At 44.2% G+C, this 19139-nt stretch overlaps 1 pseudogene; it reads right to left on the minus strand.

The window, feature by feature from the left end:
• The window catches only part of LOC115179262 (FERM and PDZ domain-containing protein 4-like), a 49435-nt pseudogene that overhangs the window by 20996 nt on the left and 9300 nt on the right, over positions 1-19139 (minus strand).

Below are 19139 nucleotides of genomic sequence, written 5' to 3' on the forward strand. Positions count from 1 at the left end.
GAGGCAGCTGGTCATCGTTGTCTCTAATTGGGGATCATATTTAAGTTGTTGTTTTTCCCACTAGTGTTTGTGGGAGATTATTTTGAGTTTATGCATGTAGCACCTCTTCGTCACGGTTTGTTGTTTTTGTTTATAGTTTAGTGTATGTCAAACATAGTTTCACATAGAAAAAAAGATGTGGAACGATACGCACGCTGCGCCTTGGTCTCTTTCATACGACATCCATGACATTCACTGTCTGGCATTAGTGATGTGATTGGGTGTGGCATCTTACATTTGTGCTTCTGATGTACCTACTGCACCATATCCACAGTCCACATTCTCCATGTTCATGTTTTTTGCCCTCTCTTTACCTACTCCAATTGGGTCTGTCCATTCCCCTTCTAAACTAATGTCTATTGGTTCTGTGATAATATGAAGTATCTCTGGGTTATATAATCCATTCACTCTTTTGGCGTCTCCATTCTCTCTCTGTTCAGGTCCATTTTCTCAGGGCTAGTTTCAATACAGCTTCAATACTTTACTGTAGCTCTCCCTCTCCTAAATCTGTATTCTGATGAATCGTGTTCAATCCCGTACCCTAGGTGAGCTACACGCAGGCATATCGATCATGGTTTCATCTCCAAGAGCTGGGCAAATGGTCAGAGTTCAGAGTTCGCTGGCATCTGTGCCATGGAAGGTCAAATGCTGATGTTGCAGCGGATCCACACAGACCGGGACCAGGTAATCCATACATGGGTATACCAAGAGCACAGTAAACACCGGAATGTCTAATATTCCCTGGATAGCAAAGGACAATATCAATAGTGTGGACTGTCTGGGTTTCAGGATTCAAAGGGTTCAGTGTACTATCATTATCCCAAGCGCACAGAGAGGGTGATGTATTTGAAATCCACTCAGTCCTTTATGCCCAATAGGGAGACCCATCGATTACACTCAGGCCAAATCAGAGAAATATATCGCCACAAAGCCAGATATATTGCCCTGAGACCAGCCATATATTATCCTCCTAATAGCTGTCTCACACCTCCGATGGTACGGCTCGCACATACACGCCCACGTGCACACACACACGTAGGCAGGCAAGCATGCACATTCCCCTTGGCCATGGAGGAGAACAGCAACATTCACTAAACCTGTAACAGTAGGCTGTGCTAGGTTAGGTTAGGAGAACAATCTCGTCGGTTTACCTGTCCTCATCCATTTATTTCTCACGCCTAGAAATCCAATTGTCACGCTCCCTTATCTGCACTCCGGTGTCATCTCTGTGAACGTCACCCCATTCTCACTGGGATCAAATAAGCCTCCATGCTAGTGACACGTCTAGAGATAGGAGACAGCACCCTTTCCTTGTTCAGAGGTCCTGCGTCACTCAGTGGGGAAAAGGTGTGTTTTATGTATCCACAGAAGTAGTAAAAGAAATCAGTATTCAGAAAGAATTCAAGACACTGAGGCAGAGTGCGTCAGACAGGGATGAAGGGATGGAGGTGGGGGTGGGGGGGGAAAATCAGTATTCCATTGGCATACTGTTGATATAGGACACGGGAGAACATGACGTGTCTAGAATTTCCAGACAAAATTGGAACGACAGACCTTTAAAAAAAAAACACTACACTAGTCCTCATAATCCTTAGGAATCTCCATTACAGCGCAGAAGTTCACTAACACCTGTCATAACTGACGTTTTGAGTAATCACATTATGAAGCACGTGGGGGAAATTTGATCAGAGGTTCATTTAAAGTTTATGTCAGGACTGTTAATCAAACAATGTAGGTGATCACACACACACTCACTAATTATATTGTAAGACACACTCACTGAGCAACAGTGTGTCATGTGTTATAATGCTACAACAAGTGATTTGAATGTTAATAGCTGAGTGAGGTGGACTTGAATTAGGCCTAGAATGATTTGCAACTGTTGGGGGGGGAGGGGATGTGGTTCGGGCCTGGACACTGTTGTTGTACACCCCCCTGGGGAAGGATGGTACTTACTTGCTGAAGTAGTCTCGGCCGTCCCTGGAAGAGCCCATGTCCCAGCCATAGGGGGGTCCCGGTAGGGAGCCCCAGGATCCAGAAGGGGGAGGCCAGCCTGATGATTTGGTCTTGTGGCTGAAGCAGAGCAAAATGAGGTGTAAGGATGATCGTATGGACGTCTTATTAATATGCGATGTTGCTGTAAGGAGCACCTTTCTCAGAGCCTACCCACTACTGGACCACGGGACATTATTTTCCCTAGTCCTTCGAGCTGGATATCTACATAGCTTAACATAATTGGCTGCTACGGTCATTACATAGCCGCTGTAGCCAAGTCCTGCCATGAAATTGTGTTAAGAGTGTGAAGGCATGAGACGGTCAGAGAAACCCGAGACGACCGTCGGACGGCTCCCCGTAAATTAAATAAATGATGTAACCGAGACGTCAAGGGACAACAGGCTTCAAACTAATGCTTGGAGATTTGTGAAATTGGTTGTGTGTCAACAGCACTAAAATTGGCATCCTCTGGATAGAGGGAGAGGATAAACTTTGCATCAAGGGTGCCTAGAATCAAAACGTATCATTGCCACTCTCAACTCTCCACAGGGCCAAATCATACAGAACATACAATAGCCACCATTTGTTGATTTTTATCACATACAAAAGATTGGCCCCCACACTAACTCTTTTCCAGATGACTTCCAAGCCTTGAGGTAGAAATAACAGTGTTGTGACAGTTCAATGACAACGCCAAGCTAGGGCACAATGGAACACGGAGGACATCATGTCAGAAACACACAGTAGGTGACAAACACCTACAGATTGATGTGTCACAGTGTGTTCGTTCACACTCTAGCCTCCAGCCACCGACACGCCACACTGCATTGATGTCCGCTGAAGACTTTACACATGTAAAGCACAAGGTGGTAGCACAACGTGGTAAGGCACCATACGGCAATATGTAGAACAATAAAGACAAGATCAGAAAACATATTTTCATCAGTAGCCTTTCTTTATGGACACAAAACCCCCAGTGAAAACAATTTAGCATGGATTTTTATCAGCTGATGCTTAAATATCCCTCAAAAATATCATCCTTATAGACTTAATGGGTTGACTACATTAAGCCATCAGTGGGACAATTTCACCCCCATTATCCCATCATGGGGGTGGGTTTCAGAGAGCCGGCTATGCAGTCGGTCGCCATGCTTGTGTCTCAGCGTGTGTCTCATTGTGTTGAAGAGGCTTTTGGTCTAAACCAAACTGCTGTGGCGGGTTCCGAGCTGAGGCCTTCATCTCCTAATCCTCCTCATCAGAGCCAAAACAAATCCACCACTGTGTGTGTGTGTGTGTGTAGTACGAGGATTTAAAGGAAGGGGAGGAGGAGAGGGAGTGTATGAAAAATGCCCCTCCACTACAGATCTGATGTCACAGCCTAGCAGGGAGCAGAAGGGGGGGGGACTGTTCCTCAAAAACAGTTTATGTACAGAAGGGAAAGGGATTTGGGTATTGATGTGGGAACCCTGTTGTCTCAGTGCAAATATGATAATTATTTTTGCAGGAAGGAAAAGTTGTGGGAGGGATTTAAAAAGAGGAGAAGACTATGATAATAAGAGATTCAAATGATCAGTTCAATGATGATCATCATCATCATCATCAAACAGAGTGGCTGTACTTTGCATGAATAAAAAAAGCAACCATTGACCCATGAAGCCTGTAATCAATATGGAACGTGGTCCATGTAGCAACACTTTAAGGAAATCGAAAAGCACTTTCCCTTTCAGAGGTAGAATTGGTCTTTTCTAAAAAGCTTTTGCTGCAAAAAAACCTCCCAAAAGACAGCAGAACCACTCAAGGCCTTGAATCAATCATTCTGATTCAACTGCAAAAAGATCCCAAAGAACTAAAACTGAGCGACAAATTCAAATACAGACCGATTATCTCTTGGCCATTCTGAACAGAATGATGGTGAATCGAGTCATTTCCAAAAGTTGTTGTAAGATTTGGGCTTGTAGCCTAATACCTGGCTGTGAATGACAGTCTGTTTCATGATGACACATGTTTGACGGCCGAAGCCTCCTGAATGAAGTCTTACATCCTATTGCTTGGTTATACCTTCAAAGCCTGCCATTTCATCCACTGATTTTCCCTTCTTTTGAACAGGTCTGTAAAACGCTTGAAACAAACAACGGCCTACAGTGGCAAATTACACAATCAGCAATCTCCCTGCACTGGATGTGTGTGTGTGTGTGTGTGTGTGTGTGTGTGTGTGTGTGTGTGTGTGTGTGCGCGCGCACTGGGAGGTAACAAGTATTCTGTTCTCTGGACAGTTTACTCATTGCGCAAGCACTGCCCAGCGAAATATCTTTGCTATGTATAACCTACATGCTTTGAAAAGGATCTTTCAGATCACATGTGTCACGCACACTCTCCAGCTTTCCCCAAAACATTTCTAAAACCATCTCTGTTGGAGCAAAGAGTCTAGCATTGTCCTATTCTTCAAGCAAGAAGTGTGTCAAAAGCCATTTTCCTTTTCCTGAGTGCTCCCATCCTCATATACCCATCTAATTGTGGACTATTCTGTGGCACCACCGCCAGCTATGATCATCAGAACAATTAACGCTTGGTTCAGAGAATTGCATTCTTGTCAAGCTCTGATGGCTGAGGAGACCTCATGCCGTTAGTGCTAGCAGGCTTCGTCACACTCCACACAGCAGTATGTTCAGCTTGGACGGCTACTCACTCACCATGCTCCAGCAAGCACGGGTAAAGAGGCTGGACAGACTGAGAGAGAGACAGTGAGAGAGACAGAGACAGAGACAGTGAGAGAGACAGAGACAGAGACACACAGAGAGAGTGAGAGAGAGAGAGAGAGAGAGAGAGAGAGAGAGAGAGAGAGAGAGAGAGAGAGAGAGAGAGAGAGAGAGAACCAGTTCTCCCACCACCACCTAGACCTCTACCCAGACATTCAGCCAGCCACACACATGTTAATAGCTTTTCCATGATGCGTTAGTCTCCATTAGCACAATGTCAAAAAGAGATGCTGCCACTTCCCTCCCCGGGCACTGCCTCTCTTTTTACACTCTATGGAATAACTAGGCTAATACCCCCTTCGCTCCAAGACTGGATGGAGGGCATAGAAATATTCAACGACAAGAGAGCACCTCAGTCATAAAATTGAGACAAGTCTTGACCTCGGTCATTTTAAGGAACAAAAACGAGCCCTTTTGGGGACAGGAAACATTAACATTTGTGAAAAATCGGCCTCAATTTTGTGTTTCTTTACAGCATATTTTCACAATATAGTTGTTTTTCATTATTTATTGGCTAAAAGGCCTCCCTTGTTCGGCGGGAGTTCTACAGTTGCAGAGAGCAAAGGCTAAAGTGATCCTGGACGTGTATATTTTAGGCTTTTTCCCCCCGAACAACCCAAGTTACTCTCCCTCCATCTGGGGATCATCCATCTAAAGTGTGTAGAGGTCTGGTTCCCTGCCATGAATTATAGAAACGGACACAAAGGCAGTGGCTAGAGAGCATCAGTGTGTCCCTATGTGGTTCTGCAACATTCCCTGTGGATGACTAAAACACTCTGCTAGGAGCCATTTTATCACTTCTGCACTCTGCTCCAAGCTGTAGAAATAGACACGGCAGAATGGAGAGGGTTTTAAATTCTACTTAGACCTACCTAGACGGCGTACATCTTCACAGGTCATGTTGTCAGCATGTGGTATAAAATCAGTCAAGCTAGAGATACAAACAGCCCCACCAATATGGCCGCCGTCGGCCACGTATAATGCAAATTCTACACATCGTAAATCTATGATCTTGACTTCATCTCCATCCAAGTGCTGTGACTCAAGGCATCCCATTAACTTTTTCCACCACCAGCAGCCTACTAGAGATTCCTCTCCCCTCCCACATCGGTCTGTGGTGCTTCAGAGAGTCATAAATGAAACATCCCTCCATGTCTTTAAAGGATGCCCTCAAAGTGCTCCCTATTAATACAGCATGGCTTTCTGAAGAAGACAACATGCTTCAGCTCTCACAGCGACGTTTTATGTAACCAGGCCATACCACAACCCATGCTCTGCTCTGAACATTTTGTCCAGGGAGGATACACTATAGGCCTGGACGAGAGAATGCTGAGGACCACATGAAAACGGCAGGCGTTTCGCAGAGGCAGCTGCCGTTAAAATGCAATGTATGAAGCCTTGAGTTATCAAAAATTTACATTTTAAGTGGATAACCTTGCAGTTTTATTGGGATTTTGTTACTCAGAGTTAATTGCTATTCATTTAGAGTTCATTGCTTTAGAGGATGGGAAAAGCATGATGTTCCACTATGTAAAACAAGGGGTTTAGGCTTCCATTCAGCACCACCAGTAGCCCTGAATTGTTCAGAACCACGGACAGCACTAGTGCTCAACCCAGCCACCATACTGAAGCCGCACTACTCACTGCAATCACCTTGATGCAGCAATTTACTAAAATGGAAGGTCAAAAAGCACATTGCTAGAATGACAAAGCCCGCAAATTCTCTTTCTTCACTGTCACTTAGAGACTCTCTCTCGCTCTCTCTGTCACTCACACACACACTAACACAGCCCCTGAGCCTTTTGGCCCCCATGCCGGCATCACACAGACCATGGCAGGCTATGGTTCTCACAGGCCTCCCCATGCTCTTATTTTGATTGCTATTCATTCATGGCTCTGCTATGTATAATGATGTACGTTAACTGGCTAAATGAACAGTCTTGGTACTCAGTAACGAACATAATAATACAGTTACAGCTATCAGCTACATTCTCTGGGTGACGCCATGATACTCCTTCGTTTCCGTGTAGTTCACAGTCACACCAAGTCAAGTGTGTGTGTGCCGCACACGTGCACGCACACACACCTCCATTGACGCCGATTGCTCTGATCTTACAATAAATGACAGAACCTGTTCTGACATGCCCACACCTATCACACTGTGCTTCAAGAGAGCACAGATCAGAAGGAGAAGAACATGAAAGGCAGAACAAAACAAAGCCATGCCCCTCTTCCTGTCCCTGAGTGACAGTAGCAGGAAACCCATAGGCAGAGCAAAGAGACAGAGAGAGGGTCGTGGGGGTGTGCATGCTGTAGGAGGCTGCCATGGAGGCTGCTGGTGGTAATGGTGGTTGTAGCGAGGGTTGTTGTTTTAACCCTGGCACATGGTCTGGCAGGCAGCCCACAGCACAGCATGACCCTCTGCAGTAGAACAGTAAGAACAGTACATCCTCAGTTGGCTCCACCAGCCAGCCAGCCAGCCAGCCAGTAAGACTCACTCACACACAGAGGGAGGGAGACTATCAGTATTCAGCTCAAGACTCAAAGGCTGGCGCTGAACACCTTTGAGATTCCGTTCTAAAGAATGGTCCCCTAGGGAGCTAATCCTTTGCCCTTAGTCTTATGGCAAGTGTGTGTGTTTTGTAGTGCTCTCTCTACATTGTTTGTCCTAGTCCTTCAAACAACCATCATATAGGCCAAATGCCCTCTTCAAGGGGTGTCCTTGAGTACTGAATGATGTGGAAAGGAAATATTCTACTAGGGCACTCAATATATTTGGCTTGACTTCCTATAATCTAGAGGCACCTGTCCATTGAATATTTCAACCTGTATCGTCCTTTAGTTAAAAGATGCATTAACATAAAGTTATGACATTAAATTATAGCCCATTATTTGGCCGGCTGACACACACCTCACTCATGAACAAATTGATTCAGAGGGCTAGGTCACATCTGTGAAAGTTTGCAATGGCCATGCTAATTCTGAATAACACAAACTCTGTAGGTCATTCAAGGGGGATATTTTAAATCCACAGATTAGAGATAATAATTGAATCCAGCCATTTCTCACATTATTGTTCTCCTCCAACTTCAATGTACTGGTAACCCCGAGATAACCTGATCACTTCTACGTTAGTAGTACAATGTGGACATGGTTTGTTTAGATAACATTGTTTACATTGTTGATCTATTATCAGTTGCAGAACAAGATGCATTTGTAAATGTTCTCTTTTCTGCCCAAACTGATGATGGGGTTAAATAGAACACATTCCAGACAGTATGATTCTAGCCCAGCCCTGGTCCCAGACCTGTTTGTGCAAACATGTTTGACATGCCAAAGTGTGACAGGGAGCTGGCCTGATAGCCAGGCTGGCACATAGGATAGTATGATTCATTTCAGTATGAAAACTGACTAAACATATCACACGCATACGAAAAAGGGAGCGCTTATATTGCAGTCAGACATCGTGGACCTAGATCTCCTAAATGTCTCATAAAAGCTTGTTTTGATATTCGTCCATTTTAAGAAATGCTCCGGGTTGCCAGATTGGGTTCAGTCATTATTATAAATTCTCCAGGAAGCCAGATTAGGTTCTTCAACTTTCTTAAACATTTAGGAAACACAAGTCTCGTTAAGCGATCATTAAGAGATCTGTGCTGGTTCTGGTTGACAAAGCCCCAGCTGATGGTAGCAGCTTGTGTGCATACATCCAGATTTTGTGGTGGGGTTGGGGTGCATCACGTTCGCCAGTGTTAAACACAGATGAATGCAACATCTGCATTAGCAAAACACTGGAGCACAAATCCCACAGAACAAGCATCACTAAATACAAGACAAATATATCCCAAACAAGACCACAAAAGATAATCATTAGTGCTGAAGAGCAGTGCTGTTTCAGTGCTGTTTCAGTGGTAGTATTTAAGTGGTGTAAAGTAACTAAGTTAAAATACTTACTGTACTTCTGTATCTGTATTTTGACAATTTTTACTTTTACACTACTACATTTGTACAGAAAATCTGTAGTTTTAACTCCCATACATTTTCCCTGGCAACCAAATGTACTCATTACATTTTGAATGCTCAGGCAGGACAACAATATGATCAAATTCTATACATAGTCACTTTACAAATGACCTCGACTAATCTGTACCCCCGCACATTGACTCAGTACCGCCTGTATATAGCCTCGTTATTGTTATGTAATTTTATTGTTACTTTTAGATTTTTTTTTTCACTTCAGTTTTTTTTGTAAATATTTTCAGAACTATTTCTTGAACTGCATTGTTAGTTAAGGGATTGTAAGTACGCATATCACGGTAAGGTCTAACCTGTTGTATTTGCGCATGTGATAAATAACATTTGATTTGAATTCACGTACCTATCAATATAATACGTTATCTTACCTACTGCCTCACTAAACACTAAAGTAGTATTTTACTGGGTGACTCACTTTTACTTGAGTCATTTCCTATTAACTATGACAATTGAGTACTTTTTCTACCACCATTAATGTAGTATTCAGCAAAGGGACAGGGGGTATGTGTGTGTATGTGTGTCTGTCTGTCTGCGTGTGCCTGTTGACATCCACTAATGTATTGGTCTCTTTCTCTCAGCTTGTCGTTGACTGTGAATCCATGTGGCGAGGGAGTGATACTATCCAGAGCAAAACAAATCACTGAGTGAGTTGACATCAATAGCGGATTAAACGCTAGACCGGAAAGTCCTAAACCAAACAGGTCCAAGACACACTAGACTAGAGCATGAGACAACAACTATATTATAATGAGATGCAAATGACCAATTTGAATGAATCGCATAAAACATATGAATAATATAAATAATTGTATTTTATAGCTGTTTGTTGAGCCAAGCTGGACTCACTGGACAGGCAAAGGCTGTTTTACGTAAATGTGTGTACCTCCATTAAGTATGACATGTTACGTTACATCAAGAACGGTATGGTTATAGAAACAAAATAAATGACAGAAACGAAAGTAGGGTGGTTGGTCCATGCAGACCCGGCGCCAGAACGAATCAGGTTGCGATATGAGGTCCAGCCATTTTTCACCGGACCTCCTATGTGTGCACGCGCTTGCGCATTCACACATGTTTTTAATGGGTGTTATAGTAAAGACCATAGGCAGCTCCTGAGTTTCAAGTTTGGGAAAGATTACAATTTATCCTATCATTTCTACCGATCTGAATGACAGTTAGGAACTTTCTTATATGCACATTTTCGTGGAACAGTTTAATTTCATTAATAACGGTTTCGTTTCTAAAAATTATTGTCACGTGATTAATCATAAAAATCTGAAGTAAAATAATACAAATCTAAAAGTTAAAATGCAACTATGAGAACACTAGCCTCTGCCATATGGACACATTGACACACGGGGATCAATTGGCGGCTAAAGAAATGAAAGCACAAAACTCAGAGAAGCTGTCAGTAGCGAACTTGCAACATTGTGTCAAATAGACTATTCCGGCCCCTCAGAGTTTCCTGTGCTCTGGGCACAAAGCTGTTTTTTTTAATGACGATTCGACTGAATATATGGGATCATCAGATCATGATATTTTGCTCTTTCACATCGAGGCTTGGTGATTATCGAGGCTGGGAGTGTTGGAAAGATTTTTCAAATACTGAGGAAGTGTAATTCTCAATGGATGTAAAACATATTTTTTTTTTTTTTAAAACAGACTTCGCTGACTTGTGTGAGGCGAAGAACAAATGTGTGGTGTATGTGGTGAGTTAAGACAATCAGAAATAAGACATTGCCAAATGGGCACTCAAATATGCATGCATTATGGAGAGAGACGCACCATATCTTCGCCACACACCCCTCCCCTTCTTCTTGATGCAACCTTTTCATTTAAACATTTTAAGTGATCTTCACACATATTTTAGATGCTTTTCACTGACATCCGCAACTCAATCAGCTAGACCTATTGTCACGCGCGCTACCCAAATTGCGGGCTTCAATCAAAAGCTATTAAAATAATAATAATAATAATGATCCTCTGTGGCTAATGCTTCCTGGTGAAGTATTTTGAATGACTTAATTTAGACAGGAGTACTTATATATGGGGCGCAGTGGTCTAAGGCACCGCATCTCAGTGCTAGGGGCGTCACTACAGACCCTGGTTCGATTCCAGGCTGTATCACAACCGGCCGTGATTGGGAGTCCCATAGGGCCGCACAATTGGCTCAGCGTCGTCGTCCGGGTTAGGGTTTGCCCGGGGTAGGCCGTCATTGTAAATAAGAATTTGCTCTTAACTGACTTTCCTAGTTAAATAAAGGTTAAATAAATAGGTTAAAATAAATAAATATAATTTTGGCAAAACATCAATTTACTTTGGGGCAATCCAGCATCCTAACATTGCATTGAGCATTCGCCAACTTTCCTTTCCAATTCGCAGGAGGCTGAAACAAGAGATCTGGAAATGATGAGATGCTCATGTCTCTGCCCTAACAATGGGAGTCTTTGTCCCAAAGGCGGGAAGGGAGGCGACAAGGTTAGGTCTGCATATTATTCCCATAGAAACGCACTGGGTTTACACTGGACAGATTGTGAGTGAACCCTCTCGCTTCGCCTCTTCCTCTCTGCTGAAACTATATCACCAGAGAAAGTTTCCGTGCGAGCGAAACAGCGCCCATGTATATGTAGCTCATGTATCTGATGCTGTCTGGACAGAAATAGTATGACATGTTTTGGTATTTTGGTCCAGACAGCATCAGATACATGGTCTACACATACTGAGACAGAGCGGCGCTGTTTCACTCGCTCGGATGCTTTAACTGAGATTGATGAGTGTTTCTGTCTTCGTGCGTCTATGTCAAATAAATTATCAATATTTCAATATTTTATTTGGACGGGCAATGCGATACTGCAGGCCGGGCTAGTCCTCTAAGGCCCGCCCATAACGCCGGCCATGGGTCGGGGAGGGTTACAGGGACGTCTAGCAAACCAAGGTTGCTTGTTCAACGGGAACTGTACCATTTTTGCTAACCCTTCCCCTAACCTTAACCTAATTCACCTAACCTGCTACTTCATTCTAATCTTTGTCGTTAGTTCTTACCAGCAACGTAAATTCACCTCGGAATTGTCCTTTGTTGTTACAGAGCAACAAGCAGCCTGGTCTCAGAGAAATACGTATAATACTATACGTCCCTAAATGTATAATACTTTACATCATCCAATTCCTATGATATAGTATGACTGGGTAAGACGTATGACACTCGACTTTTTAAAATTCGTATCATATTGTACGACCACTATTTAACTCATAGTGTAACGTAATGTAATATATATACCACGCTTGGATTGCGTCCTACCTGACAGGTCGCTCCTACCAGGTGGCGTGGCGAGAATCTGTCTCCGCACCACGTGCTCTCACCACTGGTGTCCCCCAGGGCTCTGTTCTAGGCCCTCTCCTATTCTCACTATACACCAAGTCACTTGGCTCGGTCATATCCTCACATGGTCTCTCCTATCATTGCTACGCAGACGACACACAATTAATCTTCTCCTTTCCCCTTCTGATAACCAGGTGGCGAATCGCATCTCTGCATGTCTGGCAGACATATCAGTGTGGATGACGGCTCACCACCTCAAGCTGAACCTCGGCAAGACGGAGCTGCTCTTCCTCCCGGGGAAGGACTGCCCGTTCCATGATCTCACCATCACGGTTGACAACTCCCTTGTGTCCTCCTCCCAGAGTGCTAAGAACCTTGGCGTGACCCTGGACAACACCCTGTCGTTCTCCACTAACATCAAGGCGGTGACCCGATCCTGTAGGTTCATGCTCTACAACATTCGCAGAGTACGACCCTGCCTCACACAGGAAGCGGCGCAGGTCCTAGTCCAGGCACTTGTCATCTCCCGTCTGGATTACTGCAACTCGCTGTTGGCTGGGCTCCCTGCCTGTGCCATTAAACCCCTACAACTCATCCAGAACGCCGCAGCCCGTCTGGTGTTCAACCTTCCCAAGTTCTCTCACGTCACCCTGCTCCTCCGCTCTCTCCACTGGCTTCCAGTTGAAGCTCGCATCCGCTACAAGTCCATGGTGCTTGCCTACGGAGCTGTGAGGGGAACGGCACCTCCGTACCTTCAGGCTCTGATCAGGCCCTACACCCAAACAAGGGCACTGCGTTCATCCACCTCTGGCCTGCTCGCCTCCCTACCTCTGAGGAAGCACAGTTCCCGCTCAGCCCAGTCAAAACTGTTCGCTGCTCTGGCACCCCAATGGTGGAACAAGCTCCCTCACGACGCCAGGACAGCGGAGTCAATCACCACCTTCCGGAGACACCTGAAACCCCACCTCTTTAAGGAATACCTGGGATAGGATAAAGTAATCCTTCTAACCCCCCCCCCCCAAAAGATTTAGATGCACTATTGTAAAGTGGTTGTTCCACTGGATATCATAAGGTGAATGCACCAATTTGTAAGTCGCTCTGGATAAGAGCGTCTGCTAAATGACTTAAATGTAAATGTAATATCATACTCCCTCTTTAAGGAATACCTGGGATAGGATTAAGTAATCCTTCTAACCCAACCCTCCCCCCCAAAAAAGATATAGATGTACTATTGTAAAGTGGTTGTTCCACTGGATATCATAAGGTGAATGCACCAATTTGTAAGTCGCTCTGGATAAGAGCGTCTGCTAAATGATGTAAATGTAAATGTAATACTCAATGAATAAAAGCAATGTACGTACTAAATCTTACAAATTGCTCTGAGGCCAGGTTGGTTGAGCACAGAGTGCCAATATATCCCTTATGGATGATTCTCTCTTCAAACATAGAGGCTTATTTATAAATCCTACTTTATCCCACCACTCAGAGAGACACTTTCTATATACTCCAAAACAAGATGTTATATATTTTTAAAACAGCTCTGTTCCTCAGAACTGAAGGCTGTGGTTGTAATCCAACATAGAAACTGATAGAACTCACTTAACTGTAGAACCCCCAATTGAAAAGTGAAGGTCAACATTAAAAACATTCAACATTTTCCAAACAGGATAACTCTAAGTTGATCAGTGCTCAGGAGCAGAAACACTGCACTCTCCCCTCCACAAATGCATGGAAAGTAAAACAGAGGGCAGCTGGAAATAGCATCTCCTAAAAGGCACTATCGAAGAGCATGTAGGGATCAGCCCAAAATCTGACAATTACTTTGACACAAACTGCTGTAAAAACAAGGCCTAAAAAAATAAAATAAAAATGGACTAACATCTAAAACTAACCAGAGGACTTGGGACCCAAAGTTCAGTTCTGTTCTGTTCAGTCCCTTGGTGAAAATCATAATGTAAATGTGGTTAGCCAGCGCACTCTCCCTGAAAGCAAATTTATTTTCCTGCCAGAGCGGCGAAAGCTAGAATTGACATTGAAAGCAAAAAAAAGGTTGTTTGCCTGCTTTATTTCCATAATTGATCTGGGGGACGCTTGTGATAAATGGAGGAGAGAAGAGGATGTGCTTGGTCTCTTCAGTGTAACCAGAAGTTAAAAATGCTACTGTTTGATTAATCCTCTGTCTATACAGGCTATCATTTTGAATACGGTGTTGTCGGCCATATTTGTCTCTTCGACACCACATCTGATTAAGACTTGGTGCAGGTGGCTTCCGCCGAGACGAATGTTGCTTCCACTAAAAACAAAACAAGCAAACTGATTGATTCCAAGCAGTGGACTTAATATCCTTGGCTGAAGATGACTTTCTAGTTTAAATCGATGCTTTGGAGCTCCGCCTTCACGAGCTCAGGTTTGGTTGCTAACTATTTGTTACTCTATACCCCCGGAAGGTGGGCAGGATAATCAAACATGAGTTTCCTTCTGTTGCTTGGCAAAGGCAAAAAACAACAACAATTGAACAGATAATTACTATAGCTTCATTTCAAGATATTGCCAAAACCCCGAACAGCCCAGTAGCCATTTTCTATTCCAAGTATCTTCTTTCAAACATATAACTGACCACCGCTGGGTGCACATTTAGTTTTTGCCCTAGCACTACACAGCTGATTCAAAAAGTCAAAGCTTGACGATGAGTTGATTATTTGAATCAGCTGTGTAGTGCTATGGCAAAAAAACTAAACGTGCACCCAGGGAGTGGCCCCAGGACTGGGTTTGGGAAACTCTGACTTACACCAGCGTTTGAGACCCAGTGATTAATATTTTCCACAATGCCTATTGGGACATAATCAACAGTAGAAACTACATAATCAACAGTAGAAACTACATAACCAACGTTATACCATGGCATTGTTGAATACTCATTTCTTATTGGCTTGAAGGGGATTCTAGAGCATGCATTATTTAAGTGACAATGCCTGAGAAGCTGGTGTTTGGAGGATATATTGGCACGGGTGTTGTTAGGCCCGAAACGAAGTCGAGGGCTGGCGAACCATGCCAACATGTCCTCCAAACACTGTCCTCGAGGGCATTATCACTTTTAGACAATGGGTTACCAACATATTCAAATAATGATTGACATATTTTAATTAAAAACTTTATTTTTATACATTTATTCATACTATTTCCTCCTTCTACAAGATATAGTCACGACACAAATCTAGGGTTGCTACCCAAGCCGGCTGGTTGTTCTATCGGTTCGGTTGCCAGAGACGCGACCCAGTGGTTCAGTCTTTTTGTTTTGTATCTATGGACATACTGGCTGTAATATTCATATGTGAATACATACTGAATTATAATTGGATGCATTTTACCGCCGTATCCTACTGTTCAGTGATTGGTTAAGACCACACAGACGGTTAGGGCATAGTCAGTTGATCGTGGTTGGAGATAGGCGAACATGTAGTTGTAGCTAGTTAATAAAGAGTTATGTTAAGAAACATCCTGTAGTTCTGCGTTTTATTATTTGTACAAAGCGTACAAAACAAGACATGGTGTCAGAGTAAATGGTCTTAAAAGATGGATTTTTCTGGAGTTCCTTCACCTCGAATGGACTGGGAGTCTACAAACTTACCCGATGCATGGCGTAAGTACAAACAGCATGTGGAGCTAATGTTCACGGGTCCTCTGAAGGAAAGAGGAGAAAGAGGAAAAATGTAGCTACCTGCTCCTCTGGATCGGTGAAAAAGGGAGAGATATTTACAACACATGGACACTTACCGAGGCTGAATCAAAGGTACTGAAAACATACTACGATCGTTTTGAAGCATATGTTGTGCCGAAGACTAATACAATTTTCGCTAGGTACAAATTCCATGAGAAAGTACAGGGAGCTAGCGAGTCTTTTGAACCGTTTGTGACTGAGCTGCGTCTGCTTGTGAAAGACTGTGATTATGCAAACAAGGATGAGATGGTCAGGGACCGTATTGTATTTGGAATACACTCACCGCGAGTGAGAGAGAAACTTTTGAATGTTGGGTCTGAGCTAACGCTGGACAAAGCTATCGACATAGCCAGATCTCACGAGCTAGCACAGGCTCAGATGAAAACCATTTCGCGCCGCAGCACGAGCGCATCACGTGAACAAGCAGTGCACGCAGTCAGGCAGATATCAAAGCACACCTCCGGTGCCCAGAGAGCGCGTTTCAGAACGGAGAGACATAACTCCAAAACAGAGCGACACAGACTCAAAACGCCCCAAAACATGTGGATATTGTGGATACAAAGTGCATGGCGAACAAGGAAATTGCCCAGCTAAAGGCAAACAGTGTACTAAATGTGGTAAATGGAATCACTTTGCAAAAGTGTGCAGAGCTTACCGTGGAAAAACAGTACACACAGTGAGTGAAGATGAAATGTCAATCAAAGAGTCAAATGATGATGAACTGTTTATTGATTCAGTGACACAAAAAAGTCACATATCAGAGACAGAGCAAGCCTTTGCTGACATTGAGATAGGAACACAAGGCACAAAGCTAAAGTTCAAACTAGACACTGGTGCACAAGTAAACATTATTCCTCTGAATAAGTACCGCAGCTTGACATCTGAGTGCGAGCTACAGCCCACCATGCGCAGACTGACTGGTTATGGTGGTGAACAGCTCCCAGTAAAAGGCACATGCACTTTCAAATGCAAATACAAGGAAAGTGACATGATGTTGGACTTTTACGTTGTTGACACTAGAGCACCTGCAGTGCTAGGTCTTAAAGCATGCTTAGACATGGACCTCATCAAGCTAGTTTTATCAGTAACAGCACCAGTAGAGACAGGAAATGTACTGGAGGAGTTTGCTGATGTCTTTACAGGAATAGGATTATTCCCAGGAGAATGTACCATTCACCTTGACCCAGACGCAACCCCTGTGGTCTACCCCCCGAGAAAGATTCCCCTTGCTCTCCGTGCCCGTCTGAAGAAAGAGTTGGAGAGCATGGAACAATCTGACATAGTTACCAAGGTTACAGAACCGACCGACTGGGTAAACGCGTTAGTGGTGGTGGAGAAACCACGCACAGGCAAGCTCCGAGTATGCCTCGACCCAAGAGACTTGAACAAGGCTATCAAACGGCCCCATTACCCTTTACCGACGCTAGATGGCATCACACACAAGCTAGCGGGAGCACACTACTTCAGTGTCATGGACGCTAGATCAGGCTACTGGGCTATCAAGCTCACAGAAGAGTCATCTAAGCTCACAACATTCAACACACCGTTTGGACGCTACAGGTTCCGTCGCCTGCCTTTTGGGATTATCTCAGCCCAAGACGAGTTTCAGCGAAAGATCGACGAAGTGTACAAAGGCCTCGACGGAGTTGTGGCAATTGTGGATGACATCCTTGTCTATGGTCGAACCAAAGAGGAGCACGACCGAAACCTCCGCGCGATGCTGCAAAGATCCCGCGAGAGAGGAGTCCGGCTCAACCCAGAGAAGAGCACAGTCGGCGCTACAGAGGTCAGCTACTTCGGACATCTTCTCACAGCGAATGGAATCAAGCCAGATCCACAGAAGATCTCAGCCATAAAAGAAATGGAGCCACCAAAAAACCGTGCAGAGCTGGAAACAGTGCTTGGCATGGTCAACTACTTATCCAAGTTCGCACCCAACCTCTCCAATGCTAATGCACCCCTGCGTCAACTGCTAAAGCAGTCCAGTGAGTTTCTTTGGGACAAGCAACACGACATTGCTTTCCAGAATGTGAAAGACTTGATCACGAGAGAACCAGGACCAATCCTTGCCTACTACGACCCCAACAAAGAGCTCAGACTCCAAGTGGACGCGTCGAAGTATGGACTAGGTGCAGTGCTACTGCAAGAAGGAAAGCCCATCGGCTACGCTTCCAAATCTCTCACAGACTGTGAAATCAACTACGCTCAAATTGAAAAGGAGCTCTATGCCATTCTATTCGGATGTAAACGTTTCCATCAGTACGTATATGGACGACAAGTCATTGTGGAATCCGACCACAAGCCCCTTGAGTCAATCATGAGGAAACCACTAGCTGCAGCCCCGCCAAGGCTACAGAGAATGATCCTTCAACTACAAAAATACGACTTCACAATCACTCACCGCCCAGGCAAAGACATCCCTGTCGCAGACACACTCTCCAGGAAGTTTCTTACCTACAAGGACAGCAGCCTCAGTGAAGGCATGGACATGCAAGTACACACTGTGTACAGCAATTTACCAGTTAGTGACACAAAACTGAAGGAGATCCAAGCAGAAACAGGAAAGGACTCTCAACTCACACAGCTGAGGGAAGTCATACAGGATGGATGGCCTGAGGAGAGGAGAAAATGCCCTCAGAGCGTCTCAGAATTCTGGAACCATCGTAATGAACTATCACAGATCAACGGAATCATTTTCAAAGGAGAGAAAATCATTATTCCTACCAGTCTCAGAGAAGAGATTTTGACAAAGATCCATGCTGGACACATGGGCATGGAAAAGTGCAAACAGAGAGCACGGGACATTATGTTTTGGCCTGGAATGTGCAAACAAATAGAGGACATTGTTGGTAGATGCACCATCTGTCTTGAAAGACGCCCCTCAAACACCAAAGAGCCAATGTAACCTCACTGTATCCCAGACCGACCCTGACAGGTGGTGGCAACCGATCTGTTCACCTGGAACAACGAGGACTACATCGTAACAGTGGACTACTACAGCAGATACTTCGAACTCGACAAGCTTCACAGCACCACATCTGCAGCTGTGATACACAAGCTAAAAGCAGCCTTTGCCAGGCATGGCATTGTAGAGACTTTAATATCTGACAATGGGCCCTGTTACAAATCAAATGAGTTTGAATCCTTCACAAAAGCATGGGAGTTCACACATGTCACCACAAGCCCACATTACCCTCAAAGTAATGGCCTTGCTGAAAAATCTGTGCAGATTGCTAAATCACTCATGGACAAAGCAAAAGCAGACAAGAGAGACCCC

This window comes from Salmo trutta, chromosome 39 (assembly GCF_901001165.1).
Source record: "Salmo trutta chromosome 39, fSalTru1.1, whole genome shotgun sequence".
Classification (NCBI taxonomy): Eukaryota; Metazoa; Chordata; class Actinopteri; order Salmoniformes; family Salmonidae; genus Salmo; species Salmo trutta.